We start from the raw sequence: 17469 nt of genomic DNA on the forward strand, positions 1-17469 counted from the left end.
AATATAATCTTCTCCACCCTCGTGTGTAGCACACTTGGTAAAATCACCGTTCTCCCCGCACACCAGGTAGAAAGGTAGAAAAGACCTAAGTTCGAATCCCGTCAATAACACAAGAAATCTTTATGGGCCTTTTTCACAAAGTGCTAAGTCAGTCGTCTCAGGCCAGGATAATATGGCTTTATCTCCCGGAAACTCGGGTTTTTCGTCAGGTAAATATCAAATTGACCACAGAATATACGTAATTTACAGACATATTATATACGACGCAATATGGCCTAAGTTGCTGATGCTCCTAAAACCTTACAACAATCAACCAACTAATGTTCTCCAATAATATGGTGTGCTCAAAATAATGACATGTTTCTATTTATTACAGTTGATGTAAAACTGTATAGAAAATGTCAGAAAAAATTTCATTGGCTTTACAATGGTGCATCATCTTTGTGGACCATCCAGAATAGATGGTGGACATGATTCTATAAATGAATGCAGCATTGCTCGGCCTGGTAGAAATGTGAACCACACTCCAAGGAAATGTAGATAGGTAATATTATCAAACTATGCAAGGACTTGGGAAGTAAACCCTAGAATAAAGCAGGTTGATAAAACCTTACAACTAAAACTGAGATCGGCTAACAGCCAATGAGCGAACCTAGATAAGAATTCTAATTCTGATCACACAACGTAAGATTTTTACCCATAGATGAGCTGCACTATCAGCCTCAGTCAGAGCAGTAGTCTAAAAAAGAAACATCCGAGTTCACAGTCTCCAAAGAAGGCCAAAACATTTCATTAAAAGTAATGGTGGCAATCTCTTGGGATTTCAAAGGAATAATAACGGTGGATTGTGTACTAACAAGTATAACTAAAATAGGAGCATACTGTACTAACCTACAAGGTCAATTACGAGATGCTATGAAGTTCAAAATTTTCAAAAAAATAAATGAAGAGGTTATATTAGCAGTGGAAGCATTTTTTCAGGCCTTGACTAATCATTTCACAAGAGTGGAATTGCAGCATCGCTGGCACAAGCTGGTCTACTTCGAGAAAGATATATTGAAAAACAGTACACACCACTGCCGCGGAGTTCTTCATTTCATTGTGAAACTACAAAGTTTTCAATACACCAACCTGAATGTGCGGCGATTTCATGGTTTCATGAAACTAGTCAACATTCGATGTGTGGTGGTAGAATGCAGTGTTTCATGTGAGGAGCACGAAAAGAGGACGCGAACTTCAACGAAGCATGATTGGTGGTGTGAGGTGGGGTCGAATGGAGTGTCTATCTCCAAATCAGCACATCTAGTGGGCTGTTCCAAACCTACCGTTATGAAAGACCAAGAGTGGCGAACGAGGAAAAACAATCAGAGTGCACAGATATAGATAGATAAGAGACGCAGAAAAATAATCAAGAATTGTATTTATGCAAACAAAATACAGCGTTTTGAATTACTAAGATATGAGCAGCATGGGTACGAAATGACATTCGACAGCGGTGACTTCTCATGCCACTATTACTAGCCACGTATGCACATGGAGTCTTCCAGCAGGATAATAAACTGTGCCACCAGGCCTGATTGAACGAAAATAAATTTTCTGTTTATACTCCGGCACGACAACCAAGTCAATAGAATTTACAATAAATCGTCAATACAAATATTTATCGTATTTAGCAGTCACGGGCTTGAACCCCGGTCCACTCAAGGAACGCGTGCTATGCACTCTCGCTCCTGACCACTGGGCTACGTCAGGCCTAAAATGATTTTCTTAACACCGAAAACTTTATTCTTCTTCAGTGACCTTCCTAATTTCCCTGGCTTGAACGCGACCCCATTCCATCTGTGGGATGAGATCGCATTCAAATTGACTGTCAGACCATCCAACACGTTACAGTTATAGGGCGCTATACAGATAACATGACGATCCGTACCTCTCTAGATATGTTCAAGGACCTTGTAACATCTGCTACAATGTAGTGCAAACCGTTCTGAGAATTCATGGACTATTAGATATTAGGTAGGTGGTCCTATTTCAATGTCCTTTCTGTAAATGTCATATGTATGCGTGTGATCGCAGTAAGTAGGATTTAAACTAGATAACGCAATGGTATTTATGCTTACAGCAGAACAAACTTTGCCAACAAAAAGATGAGTCACGCCATGACAGTATGTTTAGGGACTTACTGGTACCTCAGCAGATAGCAGGTAGTCTCAGTGATAATACTCAGACAAGACAGTTGTAAAGATTTTCTTCGATGCGCTGATATGCAGAATATGAAGTCAGAGTTACACACACACAATCATCATTTATTGCCATTCAATAAATGATTATGTGTGTGTAGTCTCGGTAAATACAAGCTAGAGGGGTTTACGTGAAACAAGAATGAACAATAACATAAAACAGGTGCATGGGGTAATAATAATAAAAAAAAAATCTACGTTGAAAGTGACTTCAACAGGCCATTTTAACATTTAAAGTGACTGACGCTGAAAATCATAATATAGATAATGCTATATGACCAGTATATGGTCTTGCAAGCTTATAATTTCAATAAGGCCAAATACCATTAGTTATAACTTTGAAGCTCGCATTCACATCGAACAACTGCTTTACAACTATTTTTTCTGAGGACTATCAATAGAAACCACCTACTATCTGATGAGGGACCAGTTAATCCAGAAAAACACTGTTATAAACAGTATGCCATCTTTTAAACAAGTGCCCAATGAATCTTTCAACGAGGTCGACTTTTTGAAAACAAAGCAGTACTAGAGCAACTCGTTGTGAAGGCAAAGTTTGTTCTGATGTAAGCATTAAGACCACTAAGCAGTATAAATCCTGCTGCTGCTGGCAGCAAACGTATATGAAAAGACAAGATAGTCCTGTAAAGTTCTTAATTTTTATTGATACAATATTTAATATTGTATTGGCCCAACTTTGGCTTTAATTATTAAATTATTTAGTTATTAATAATTAAATATTTAGGGAGAGTTCTGATTTGATATAAATGCATGTGACAAAATCGTCCATTCATTAACAAAGGTGAAATGAAGAAAGTGTCTTCACAGCAACACTTCATTTTGGTTGTTTGTTCTACATGAAAGCACTTTTATGTAAATGAATTGGCTCATTATTTTGGCATATTTGTCTGTTTTGCAATTTTTATTTATTTTAATTCTACGGTATTGCCAAAATTTGCTTCTGTATTTTTGAGCACCAGTTTAGTTACATTGCGTGTTGGAAATGATAAGCTAGAGATCAGTTTTATAATTGTGAAAGGGAGAGGAGAAACAAGAGAAAATATATAGGAAAGACAGATAATAAGATAGACAGGTTTAAGTTTAACAAAGTAATTGGTAAAGAGTGATGGTCAAATAAATATCAAAGAAAGATAACTTGAAATTAAATGTTGTAGGTAATTGGAAAGTAAATTTCACAGCCAAGATTGAATAAAGAAGGTAATTAGAATAGAATATTGATTGAATGACGGATTCGTCCTTTTGAATTACTCAAATATCAATGACCTCAAGTATTTATGAATGACAGCTTTATGAATTGTGGGTATTATCTACGATATGTGTTTGTGAATGACAGATTATGATTAAGAAGTATGATATTACGTAGTGTAATGTTTAGTATGATTTAATTCATATTTATTTATAAAGCATTCTATTGGTTAGAGAGTATTATACTGGCAAGATTTGACAGATGTTACACAGTTATAGGAACTGGTTTTTAAAATGGAAAAATATTGTTTGTAATGTTATTGTGTTCCTTGAGATTATAGATATAGAGAAATGATTATCATGACAGTTTGATACCCATCAATAGGTAATTTGTATATTGAATGTTAATGAAACACAGGAACGAATTTTCAAAACACTACAAGGGAGTTCAAAAAAGATTTGTATTCACCCAGAAGTAGTAGTGATTGAAGAGCGAAACAAACACCATGTATTATACTTTTTTAAACATAAGTCACCTGACAAAATGACACATTATTGCCACCTCTCAATATGCTTCCGCAGGCCAGTTTTGTGGAAGTCCTCTCAATCTGTCCTTCAAACCACGACTCTGCAGAAGAAATCATCTCATCATCATCATCAGCAAAGTGTTTTCCACGAAGAAAAGACTTCAGGGCAGGAAAGAAGAAGAAGAAATTCGAGGATGCAAGGTCGGGGGAAAATAGGCAGGTTGCGGCAATATTTCAAACCCACATTCGTGGGCACACCTCACTGCACATGCGAGGAATGCTCAGGAGCATTGTCGTGGAGCAGGCGCACACCTTTTGACAGTTTTCTCCGTCTTTCTTCTTTTATAGTAGCACGTAGTTGCATGAGGAAGTTGGAATAATACTTTGAAGTTACAGTACGGCTATTTGGAAGTTAATCTGTTAGTATTACTCCGTTTTGATCCCAAAAAACTGAGAGCATCACCTAGCCAGTGACATGCAACTATTGATGGATGCTCTTCATAGACCCGACGCTAATTTTGAACTCTGCAGCTAGTTCTTTGACGCTAATACGGCGACCTTCCAGAATGAATGCCTTAATATTTGCAACACTATCCTGTTACAGCAATTGCTGGGCATCTCTTGGGATTTCTCCATCATGAACTGAAGTGCTTCCACATTTGAATTGTTTACACCAATGTGCAATAACACTTAACATGGGCAGCCTTCTCCATAAATAGCGAGACCATTTCTTTGTGGATTTTTGGGTGGTTTTCCTTGGAGAAAGAGGAACCGAATCACTGATCTATATTGCACTTTATCCATTGTGACATTTCACTTCATTCAGCCTTACAAAGAAAAAAAAAATTTAATTGTCAGATCTAAACCAAAATTTGTGTGGTTGCTATAAAGATTTTAAGGAAGCAAACAAAAAAATATTATCTTTCTATCAACAACTACTGGGTGTAAATATTATCTTTCTATCAACAACTACAGTACTGGATACAAATCTCTTTTGAGCCCTCCCACTTGTAATTGTAGTTACAGTGATTATTTGAAGTAAATTGTAGTGTTGATTAAAATAATTTTAAAAGAATAAAGAAAATCAAATGAAGAAAATTGATCATTTATTGGTAATGGTTCCTCTTTATGTGTAATATACGTATTTGCAAAGAAAATAATTCTTAGTGCTTGGACTCCGACCATAATGAGAATTAACATAGTACTCATTTTACATTGTGGTTCTTAGCGCCTTTGAGGGGAGATGTTGTCAAAAAAGGTTAGCAATAATTGTCTGAGAAGAATACTAAGGTAACGAGTGGAGAGAGAGAGAGAGAGAGAGAGAGCAAAGGTTCGCCTTTGGCAGCGGCACAAAATAAATATAAAAAAATAAAGCATAATTATAAGAAATTGTGATATTGCCTTTAAATTTTATGTGCATATAATAAATATTCTCTTGTAATTTTGTAAGAGATTTTATAGTTTTCCTAATACGCCTTTTTTCATATAGGCATTTGCTTGAGGGACATCAAAAGGAGACGTGAAGTCTACCACACTGGATGATCTTCTCACAGATTTACAGTGACAACGGTTGACCATCCGAGATGCGCTATTTGAACTGAGTGAACCACCTCTATCTCCTGTCAACTTCTAGTTGTTCCAACAACTAAAGGAACATTTAAAGGATAGAAGGTTTCTGGTGACCAGGGTGTGACGCTTGATGTGACTTTGTTTCAGTAGCATTTGCTCTCGGCTGTTGGAACCAAGAAGGTTTTCAAAGTAAGGGTCGAAGTTTAGAGATCGCTGAACCAAATGCATTTCAATTTTTGAGGCTTATGATAAAAAAAAAAAAAAACAAGCATAATAAATAAATAAAACAAAAAAGAACCATTTAGATACATATGACCTTTACTTAAAATACTTCTTTCGAAACTTTTTGCAACGTTCTTTTTTTTTTTTTTTTTTTGTGAGTACTCACGTCTACTCTTTTAGGTCACCAGGTGCATGGATTTCCCATTTGTGGTATAGCATATCAACGTTCGCCATAAATTATGTAGGAAGGTAAGAGTGTCGTATCGTCATGGTCTGAATACCTACCCAGTCACGAAAAGGGGCAATAAAAAAAGAATTATTTTCAAAGAGTGTTATTTCGGCAGTCCCTTTGCCGAGTAAACATTCAAGGTATAGAGCCCGTTTTATTAGCAGTCAACCCAACATTCCGATTGCATGCTGACGATCTAAACTACTCTCTGATTTCCGATCACCCAAAGGTTACTCAATCTGATCATGATCAAGTTGCTGATGATATGCTTAGCTCCGACTGAATTAGGACAAAAGTGCAGATGACCTTCACGAAAAGATTTAAAATGACATTCAGGTTTGGGTGAAAGGTTTAACGAATCGTACGGTATCATTCCGCTCAAACTTACTCAAATAAGAAGTAGGAATAGCGGAGACATGTGTCACTCAGACATAAGAGATGTTGAATCTGAATATGGGGAGTGCAATGTATAAGGATTTCAAAAGTTTTGACTTTTTGTTTACAGGTGATTAGTGTGCTCATTTCATGAATTTTATTTTAGTTTGTGAGTTATAATGTAAGAGCCATGTTCATCATATGTGAAGCCATTTTAAAGCATTCAGGACTGCCAGCCCCAAACCTCTCCAGAAGATCTTCACAGATCTCTTTCTTGCAGCCATTATCCCTCATGTCAGTAGCTTAGGCACCTACCGAGAAAAGATATTTCCGTACTCCAGTCTGTTGATGATGATCAAAACACTTCCCTTTAACATTTTCGCAGTGTCCATCACCTGTCTGATCGTTATACACCTGTCATTTAGAATAAGCTGGTCAATGAGTTCTTCATTTTCACTCTTTGTGATAGACGTTGGTCTTCTGGCTCTTGATTTGTCCTTGATATCAAAATCACTTCCCGAAAGCGTCGCAGTAATTTCGAAGTAATATCCACCTCTGGACATTACTTCGATGAACTCTGTGGTCCCCCTATACTGCCAGGAGGTTCGATGGGTAGAGGTGACCGACTGATCACCCGATTTTAACAGGAACTCCATCACGCTGTTGCCGAAAACGGCTGTCACTTTGTCCATCCATATCTTCAGATCTAAAAACACCAGAAAAATTATATTAGGTGTGTTAATGGTTAATTGGTAGTACAACAAGTGTACATCATATATCCCCTCTCTTCTCCATATGCACACGCATGTGTTAGTTATTGTGCAGTGCATTACTTTTGGATCCGCTCTTGTAATCCTGTAAAACCTCGCCTGCAAATAGCACTATTATGTGTTTGTATTATTTTTACTTTAATTTTCCTCTCTTTAAATTACTGTTTAATATGATTTTGTATACTATATAAAATCTTTTATATACCATTATATACTTCTCACTGGTTAGATATGTATAAAGATCGTAAAAATAGATGCACACCCTTCCGGCCTGGAACTGAAGAAAGAGAAAGCGAGAGAGAGAGATCTAAGTAGACGGAGGGAGCTTGGGTTGTCCCCACCTTTACCTGCCATCTGAAAAAGCCACAAACATGGCTGTAACACTAGTGATATCATATTTCTGACACATATACAGGGTGTTTCAAAAATGAGGGTCAATAATTTAAAGGTGAAAAGTATAAACTAAAATAAGCAAAAAAAAAAAAGTCCCAGTGAACATCAGGCCGCAAATGAACCGTTTTCGAGATAATGCACATTTTCTGTTAAGATCCGGCATTAACTATGGAAGCACTAGTGTAGCAAAAAGCTGTGAATCTTTTGCTAAGGGTAGTTTTATTAAACATAAGATAGTATGTTTTTAATCTGTGGTTTCAACACCACAGGATTTTACAGATGTAACATGTTACAGGATGTTCTTTCTAACACCCTTTCCTCAACATCAGGTGTTATGCTTCTGGGCCTATCTGCTCATACTCCATGTGCGAAGTGCCCATGTTCTCTAAGGCGTTGATGTACCCTGATGAATGTGCGCCTGTTGGGCTGCCTTCGGCGGAGAAATGCTTCTTGGTACAAACGTGCAGCCTCAAGTGCACTGCCATTGGCTTTAACATACATGAAGTGCATGTCCACATACTCTTCATTAATTTCTGTAACCTCTTTCTATGTTGTCTATCCTTTGACAAGTACTAGTATGCCTGCTATGTCTCAGAGCATTGACAGAGGAGAACCGGAGAGAATGAGCATAACCTAACCTAAACAAACAAGTCAGTGGTGGATCCCAACTCAGTACAGTTCATCTTGTCAGTGGTGGATCCCAACTAGAAATGTGCAATATCTCGAAAACGATTCACTTAAGGACCCATGTTTACTAGGCTTTTTTTTTGCATATTGTAGTCTGTACAGTTCACCTTTAAATTATTGACCATCACTTTTGAAACACCCTGTATAATGTAGCAAAGAATTTTGTTTTAATATAGCACCTAGATTTTTAAAAATATATATATTAATTGTACTCGTTTTAATACTAGACTTCCTGGTAATTGAGTTCTGGAAGGTGAAATGTAAATTCACTTTCTTAATTTTTACGCACTTAATTATTTTTTGTGCTGACATACGCTCCTAACAGCTCTCAGCACTTGTTTATGCTTCACTGGACACACCCGCCCACACTTGGTTTTCAACTTTAGTATAACTGAAAATTAATTAAGCTGGACAGTCCTTTAGACTAACTATCATTAAACTTTAATTTCAAATTTACCATCGTATGACAGACACGAAAACATACTTTTTAATTTTATTAAATTAATTATCTTATTCATTGCGAATAAACATTAACAAAAACCCTCGAAACTATAAATTGAAACCAGGATTTCTCTGGCACATCCACTCACCCTTCTGGCCGGTAGAGAAGAGTTCCAAACCATCGCGGGGCGTATGAGAGAGTTATTTGCTATAACTCTCTCATAAACAGTGAGAGCCAAGAGAGCCAATTTAGGAGTAGCACGTCGCTCTGTTCTGCTTACTTGCGGATGAGGCTACATTACATAACGTTTAACCATTTATAACATCGGTTATAAATACACAAATCAACAAGATTAAAATTAAGACAAATAAACAAAATTCTGAGCTAAAAAAAGTATATTTATTTCTGTATCGATCCATAACATGAAGCCTTTGTTAGCTGTCAAATATAATAAATGTAATCTGGACATGTAAGAGCAGCTGATGTGATTATAAAAAATATATATATATACATGGAGTACTATAATTTATCAGCAAAGGAAAGTCCAAATACCAATCACTATATTGAGCAAAATTCCCGTTTCTATCTTTCAAGGTGAGCTGCAGACTTGGGTAATAAAAGTTTTGTACCTCCCGCTCCTTGTCATCTCACCAGGTGAAGTCTGATTCAAACAGCAGCCTTGGGAATAGCGATAGATCCCCCCCCCCCTCGCTCACAGGCTTCCTCAAGATAACCACGTTCTCAGATTGCTAGTCTCTACTTAATGAAGCCAGGTCTAGCTCGAGGTGTAGGCGCACAGACATTTAGCTGGCAAAAAGTACAGCTGTTGCTCGCTAAGGTTTCCAAGGGATGTTTAACAGGAGCGGTAGGACGACCGAACCGTGCAGAAGCGGAAAGCTGAGAGAGAGCTAATGAGGCTGCACCACACCAGCCATGATGAAACAGCAGGCATCATTATCGTTCCGTTAGCAGGAATGAAACATTTTCATCTGCGTAAAGGGACAGGGAATAGATGTGAACCATCCGTTTAAAAATCCCACAAGCCTTAAAGTGGAACAAAGAAAAGATGCGTGTCGTAAATCTCCCTCTATACGCCGGCTCTGTTGGTTTCTCGGAATGGTGCACGAAAAGGCAAAAGGCTTCAACGAGAGGGAAATTCCTGTTCTCCCCTTGGCAGTGAGGTGAGGTGTGAAAAGAGATTTTCGGGGTCAAAGGAGACCCTGAACGGGATAGGGTTGGTGGTCACCTCTTTTGTTGGCATATTTAGAAAGCATAAGATACGGGCCAAGTACTTCAAGAGAAACCGACAACCATTTTGATGGCTTCTATTTAACCCACGTGTAAACATCACTTATGCCCTCCGTACAACGGACGGTCAGGGTATCAAGAGGTCAAGTAAGCAATATAACTCTCCCTGCAGAGAGCGCAGGGCTGGTTAAGTTGTTTGTCCAGCCGATCATTTGAGAAGTATTATGTCTAGCAGAAGTGTGCCTACGGCCCGAAACACGCGACTCCAACAACCTTTGCCCTTTGGGCTCGTGTTTGTTTTTTTTACCTACCTTCCATCTTTCTCCGGTTACTTATACAGGTTGTTCAGCAAAATTCAAAGATAAAGTTGCCCACAAAATTCATGAACACAAATATTTTAGATGTCCAAAAAAGAATATTGTAAACATTTGTTGACCGAGGATACTCAAAATAAATACTTCGAGACCAGAAATAAAGAGAAAATCAGGAAGTTTCCAGAAGCAAAAATATGCTTCTTCAGCTTTGTGCACATTTAAAAAAATAAATAAAATAAAATTACACTAATTCAGCTGAAAATATAAGCATGGCATTTGAGGTAAAACTGCATTGTAAAACTATTAAAACACTATTAAGATGATATTCAAAATGTGATTTGTTTTCCGAGTGTTCCAATGAAAGTGGCAGTTAAAAATGTTGAAGTCCAGTGGAAAAGCGCCAACCAGCAAATTTTTGATTAATTTAACAAAATATATTCTATTAGCGTTCAGCTTATAGAATGTTTAAAATCAGACAAGAATGCCCCTCAATAGAGAAATTTTGTCCTTCATTATCATACATGATACCAAAAATGATCAGACCGTTGTGAATCATTACCAAGATTGAATATATCAACATTAAGATGTTGAAATAGGATTCATAGAGATGTATAAAACGCTGAAGGGTTGAGCAAAAGGAATGAGGAAGGTCTAATCTCGTAGGTGAGAAAAGAACCAGGAGAGACAAATATAAATTGCAGGAAATAACAGAAGACTGTATCTCATGAAGTTTACCTGAGAAAGCAGCGAGTTGTCGAACACCAGAAGTGGCCTCTTAAATGTGGTAGAAGAAAAAGACCACTTTCCTGCACCATTTTGCCTTACCAACATATCGACTCAAAGATCTTTTACGTATTTAATAAATATAGGTTACAATTACATTAAAATTAAGCCCAATCGGGTTTTTCTTAATTAATTAAGAGACTTCTGAAGTGGCATTCATGATCAACACATTATACAGAAACAAGACCACAACAATTTACATTTTTCAATGTTTAAATAACATGCCTGTAGGGAGATATATATCTCGGTTATGGATTAGAATTATATGTAGTATTTAGTTTTAAATTACAATCAAATATCAAAGAATAAAGAGCACTGTTCCTATGCAACATTAAAACTAAAAATCTTGAGTTAGTACGTAATGCATTAAAATTCTCGAATGATTGTGCAAAACGCGCGTTAAGTGTATGCGTGGCGCCATCTGGTGGTACGAACTCTTTTTTGCTTTGGTGCAGCCGTTATGAATGTGATATTACCTATTTTAGGTCTTCACTAACCAGCATTTAGTCTTATAATGTGATGCATGGATGGTTATTCTCATTTCTCCTAAATCCTTTGTCAATCGCAATGAACTTCAAGTTATTATTTAATAATAGCGATTATAACAAATAAACCGAGTAATGTTTTTCTTTCATTTCTTAAATTAATTTAATAATTCTTCCACGTGACAAATAACTGAATTAACCTGCATTAAGTCTATAATGTGGATGTGAACTTAAAAATGTCCCACAATTAATAAAAGAACTAAAAAGTTCTCAGTGAGCTAATTCAAGGAGATGCAGTTGTGGATTTATCACAGGAAGGAGGACGGGTTCTTAACCTTTTTATACAGTCAGCTTCTTTCCTTCCAATTTTGCCTTGTCATCTCATACCCTTTATTCTAGTTTCAAATTTTCGAATGAAATACATCGCTATGAAATTAAACAACAAAACGTAGACTTGCTAAGAATAAGACCCGAGGTAGTTGGGGTTGAGGGACTGTAGCCCCCTTGTCCCAGCTGCGATATAAATCACTATTATTGATATCACTATTGTTTGGGCAATTTAGCGCCACAAAATTGTGACCAGCCCTGGCTAGAGAGTGTTCATGGATCTTGCCACACGGAGTCGAAAAAGTGGTCAAAGCCATGGTAGGGAACCATAAGTGCTAAGGAACAAAATACAGACCTTACTGTTTTTCGCTGATAACATATTATAATATGCCAGAAATGAATTGAAAATATATTATTTCTAAATGTTTCGTTATTAAGTAGCTAGTTCTCACAAGCCTCCCCCTTCCTAAAAAGTTATAAAACAAGGTTGTCTATATGACTTTTTAAATTAAAATAAATAGATATGGAGTGTTGCAGATATAAAATAATAAACAAGATTAAGCAGAGATGTACCTAATACGAATAAACATTTGACTGGGTATGTGTGTGTTTATTCTTATTTTTTTAATTATTTTATTATTTTTTTTACCATTCAAACTCCATAGTTTGAATTTGAATTAACCGATCCCACTGTGTATACACTGTATGATATAATCCGTGATAGTGATATTTATTTTAAAGTTTGCCATATAAAAGACACGAATCATGAAAGAGACTATTGTTAACACCACAGAATGAACATTTTTCAAAAGTGAAACACTTCACAGAATCCAGAGTTGTGGTTGGATTGTGTCTCTGTTATCTGAATAGCAAAATCCATGTTAAAAATTGTAATATATACAAAAATTTATATTCTCTAATTAACAAAATAAGAAATATGTTGAAGGCCTTTATGTACCTAATCATTAATTATTGGTACACAAAAATTACATAGATAATCTCCCAATTTTCCATCCCACCCTTCCAATGATTCCTCTTGGTGTATCTGAAAATCCAAACATGCTTCCTATAATACAATGGAATTAATAGAAGAACCGCAGCAATTGGGGGTAAAAGTAAATAAAAACATTTCTGACAATGAGTACCGGAAATACATTGGCAGCAGTGTCTATTGCCATGAAATGTCACATGGCAGCTGCCTTACTTCCTGGCGACGGCCCTACTTCTGATGATCATATTCACTGACGGACAACGGACTATTGAGGTCAACACTACTCCTTCACGACGAACACGGCCGCGCGAGTAGACAGGGTGGAATGACGGGAGCCTAGTTAACGGTCAAAGTGCATCAGATGAAGGTAGCCGCCGCACGAACTACCGAACACGACTGTGTTGTGAAATGCCACAGGCAGCCATTATGGCTTCCTTATTTAGCCAATCACAGAAAAGGGCGTTTATGTGAGAATCGAACGCGTTTCAGGGTGGAGTCAATACTACAATTGGTTGACATGAAATTACCCGCTAAGCTGACTGAAAGACAGAATACAAATCGAAAAAAAGCGAGTGAAATGCATGTTAATATTGGTTGTTCTTATCTGGTTTCACGTACAACTGGTAACATCTGACTGGTTTACGTAGATCCCAGCCAGCACATACCATGGATTAGCGCAAATATATATATTCTTAACTAGCGTACTGCAATTTTCAAAACGGCTCCTGGTCTATGTATAGTCGAGGACACTCTACCGACACGAAGAATTTATGGAAAATAAACATCGGAAGACAAAGAGGGGGAATGCAAAACCAACAAGACGCCAAATAAGTAGCCACCTCTCTCTCTCTTCAGCTGCCATATTAGTATGCAAAACACCGAGAATGGGGCGGATTACACGCAACAGTCTGAAACCATGGGGAGCTGGTCCTATGGTGGGTAAAATTACGTGACCTGACTGAAGAGTTTCATTTTTGCCAAATATCAAAAGATGAATTATTCAACTTTTTCTTTGCTCTTTTTTTTTTTTTTTTAACTTTTTTAATGCACGCAAACCACAGAATTCGAAAATGTCCAGTGGAAACCTTCCCACGCACACACATTAACAACAGGGTAGTAGGTGGGGGAAGGGGAAGAAATTGGCAATCTCCTGCTCAACCAACAACTATTGGGGAAAAGCAAGGCATTTGTAGCAACATTACCTACCATACGATTATGTTAAATTCCTTATAAAATATTAATTCATCGATTTGCTATATATAATATCTAAAATATGTAAAATATATAAACGTTGGATTCGACCACTATAATCTGCAACTTCCTGTAATATTTGAATTTCAGCAGATATTTTTCATGGGTTACATTATCACAATATGTAATATAAAAGATTGTTGGAGACTACCAAAGCTTTTAAGATATTTGAAATTGCTCATTCAAACTGTGTTATGGCAGTATCTGGACAAAGGAGAGGGGAACGGATTTGATAGAAAATGAAAGAACAGTAAGAAAGCAGTTATGGAACTTAGTTAAAAAGGAACGGCTTGAAAAAAAAATCTATAAAAATCATTCTATTTAGAAAGTGCATACAGAAGAACTATTTTCTTAACCTTAACTCGGTATAACCCATTCTCTTTGGTGTGGATGTGTTATAAAGATTATGTAAATATTTTAATTTACTTTGATTTTTTCCCCCGTATTTAAGTCTCTAACCATTAAACTAATTACATTTCACTTTACTTTAAATTGTTCTTTCAAGTGTTCTAATAACTGTGTTTAATATCTGTAGTGTATAAATCTTAAATAAAGAAATTTTCAAATAAACATAGGAGTGAAGAGTGACATATACGATATAAACCTTTCAAGAAGGATCAAATAGGGTGCTTACTGAGGGGAAGGCAATGATGGAGGCTTGGAAGAGAAATATTTAGCAAAGTATCACAGTATAAACAAACCGTTAATTCAAAAGGAACGTTATAGGGTTGGTGAATATTGGTCCTGCTGGACTGTGTGGATCAGCACAAAGAGAAAGGTCGATTTGTCTGTTTTCAGGATGAAAGAAATGGAATTCACCAGTGTGAAAAAGCTTACTATTCCCCCAATTTATTTAGCATTAAGAAAATCAATTTGGGCTCATGCAGGTAAAGAGAATTGGTTGTGCAAATAAAGTTCCAGAATTGGCGTAAAGAAATATTATTACAAATTAACCAATTATGTTTTGTGGTTGAAGTAGTGTTTTTTTTTTTTTTTTTTTTTTTTTGGCAAGGCACAAAAGACTTTTCTAAAACGATCCACAGCCTCCAGGTAAAATGTTCGATTCACTGTTTATCCCAGAGGAACAAATACTTTGTGGACACTTTTGATGTTGAAGAAACAAATCATCTTCGTCCAGACTTTGCATCGAGCTAAACAAACTATTGTTGGTCTTGGAAGCATATATGTTTTCCATTGTCTACTTTAATGTCTCCTTTGTGGGTTGTACTGGAAGGACCACATATAATCTTCTGTGGTGATTTTATCAACAGATGGTGCCATTCTATCCGAACACATTTGGGCGGATAAAAACAAATCTGAAGAAAAAAATGTGGCTACTAAATCCCAAGGGGCATTATATGTTCACATAACGCTGATATGATGATTAGCTAACAAATTCAACATTGAAATGCCGTGCTGATAGGGGATTAGGGTGAAAATCAGCCAATTGAATCTGTGCTCATTTTCAATTATTGTTAACAGATTTGCTCTTGAAATGATAAAAGAAGCAACAACGTTCCCAGGACGTAAAATTGGCAGAAGGTTATTGTAAAGACAACGGAGATGCAAGAAGGAAGAAAAGTTAAATAGATATTTCACAGATGAAAAATGTCCTTCAAAAATAAACCGAGAACTCTTTGTTTATTGCAGGCCACGCATAGTAAAACCCACATGGACTATTGCCATCTCGACTAAAATACTACATGTATCTGATATCGCACACAGCTGTCTGCAGGCTGGCAGAAGCCAAAGTTCTCAAAAATCAGAAATATTACCAGGAAAGAACTAATGAGTAAGTAATAGTAATCAGATATACGATACCATTTGAAGCCAATGAAGAACAAAGTACATTTGAGTATATGTGGAGTGGCAACATGGAAAACACACACCACTCAGTAAAAGTAAAGATACCTACCAGGAATGTATTTTCTTTGATATCTAAAAAGTAAACATGGAGTCATCGATGAGGAAAAACCTTAGAAAACAACAGAAAATTAGTTGAAGTAAATCATGGAAATGGGAAAAACAGTCATATGAAAAGGCCATAAAAACTAATTAAACATCACGAGAAATCTATCCAGAAGCATTCTATCCACGCTTCCAATGCTAGTGTAAACAAAACGAAGGTGCTGATTATTTATTATGGCTGGTATGTTTGTGCTGTCATCAGGATGGCGGAGCAGAGTAAAAAAAGGGGTGATTGCAGATACCAATTTAGAAGACATGTTGAAAATTTTACCTATCTTCATGCCAATACAAAAGAAGACCGTGTTTATGATGGGAGTGGAGTGAATTTGCTAGAGTGGAGCTGAGTGTTTATTAATTCGATTTTTCTTTTGTAGAACAAAGTTGTGATTTTAGAAAGGTTTGCTGGACTTCAATCCAAATGTGAAAACAGTATACTGGTGGAAAGACTTTGGGATCTATATACGATAAAAATAAACGCCAGAAGCGAAAGAGAAAGTCTAGTTTCTTAGACAATAACAAAGTGATATAAAGTTCTTTTATTTTTCACTTTTTTGACAAAAATTTCAAAAAATGTTATCATTAAATTAAAAAAAAACAAAAAAACACACATTTCTATGTGGCTAATTAAGCCCTAGTACAGATATACTGGTTCAAATTAACTAAATAAAAAATAAATAAATAAATAATTGCTTTGAGAATTTATACTAATTACAAGACCATGATCCCTCAATGGAATCCCTGACTTCATATTAATACTAGAATTAATAAATTCAGTCGGCTAAATAATACAAGGAAGTGGACTTTTTCTGTATCAGCCAACACACACACACACACACACACACACACACACACACACACACACACACACATACATATACATATATATATATAGAACATAAAATAATAAAAACCCCTCACCTATACACCTCAATGAGATCTTCCCTTAGATGCCAGCTGTCAAACTTTGAAGTCCACGCCCTCTAAGCCGTTCTTCATATGCACGTTGATTCGCTCTCATCACTAATCTGGATCGCCCTTCTTTGACCTCTCTTTGGACGGGGCGTTTTTTTTTTTAGGTGTCACTTCTCCAGACCTGAATACAATATTTCAAATGCGATCTAACCATGGTCTTGAATAAAGGGATAATCACGTCTTTCTCCATACTGCCAAAAGTCCTACAAATCATAGACAGTACACTACATGCGTATCCAGCAGCCTGTTTATACTGCGAGGAAAATTTCATGTTAGACTGAATCGCAACATCTAAGTATTTTTCTCCTTGAAACACTTTTAGATCCTCTATCCCTAGCTTATAGTGGCCCAGGATTCCGTAACCGTACAATTAAACTTTTTTTCATTGTGAAAGGCCCCATAAAAATCTCTCATGTCATTGACGAGACTGGAACTCAGGTCTTTCCTCCCCACACCGTGTGCAATCGAAC

At 36.6% G+C, this 17469-nt stretch overlaps 1 long non-coding RNA gene across 1 annotated transcript in view; it reads left to right on the forward strand.

Annotated features, from left to right (window-relative positions):
- Positions 1 to 17469, forward strand: part of LOC150080127 (uncharacterized) — an 85295-nt gene that overhangs the window by 44181 nt on the left and 23645 nt on the right. Inside the window, exon 2 of the long non-coding RNA XR_016547391.1 lies at positions 5463 to 5731. This is a non-coding gene — a long non-coding RNA (uncharacterized LOC150080127). The remainder of the gene's footprint in view (positions 1 to 5462; positions 5732 to 17469) is intronic.

Source organism: Mastigoproctus giganteus, chromosome 9 (genome assembly GCF_048544385.1).
Source record: "Mastigoproctus giganteus isolate SK-2022 chromosome 9, ASM4854438v1, whole genome shotgun sequence".
Lineage (NCBI taxonomy): Eukaryota > Metazoa > Arthropoda > Arachnida > Uropygi > Thelyphonidae > Mastigoproctus > Mastigoproctus giganteus.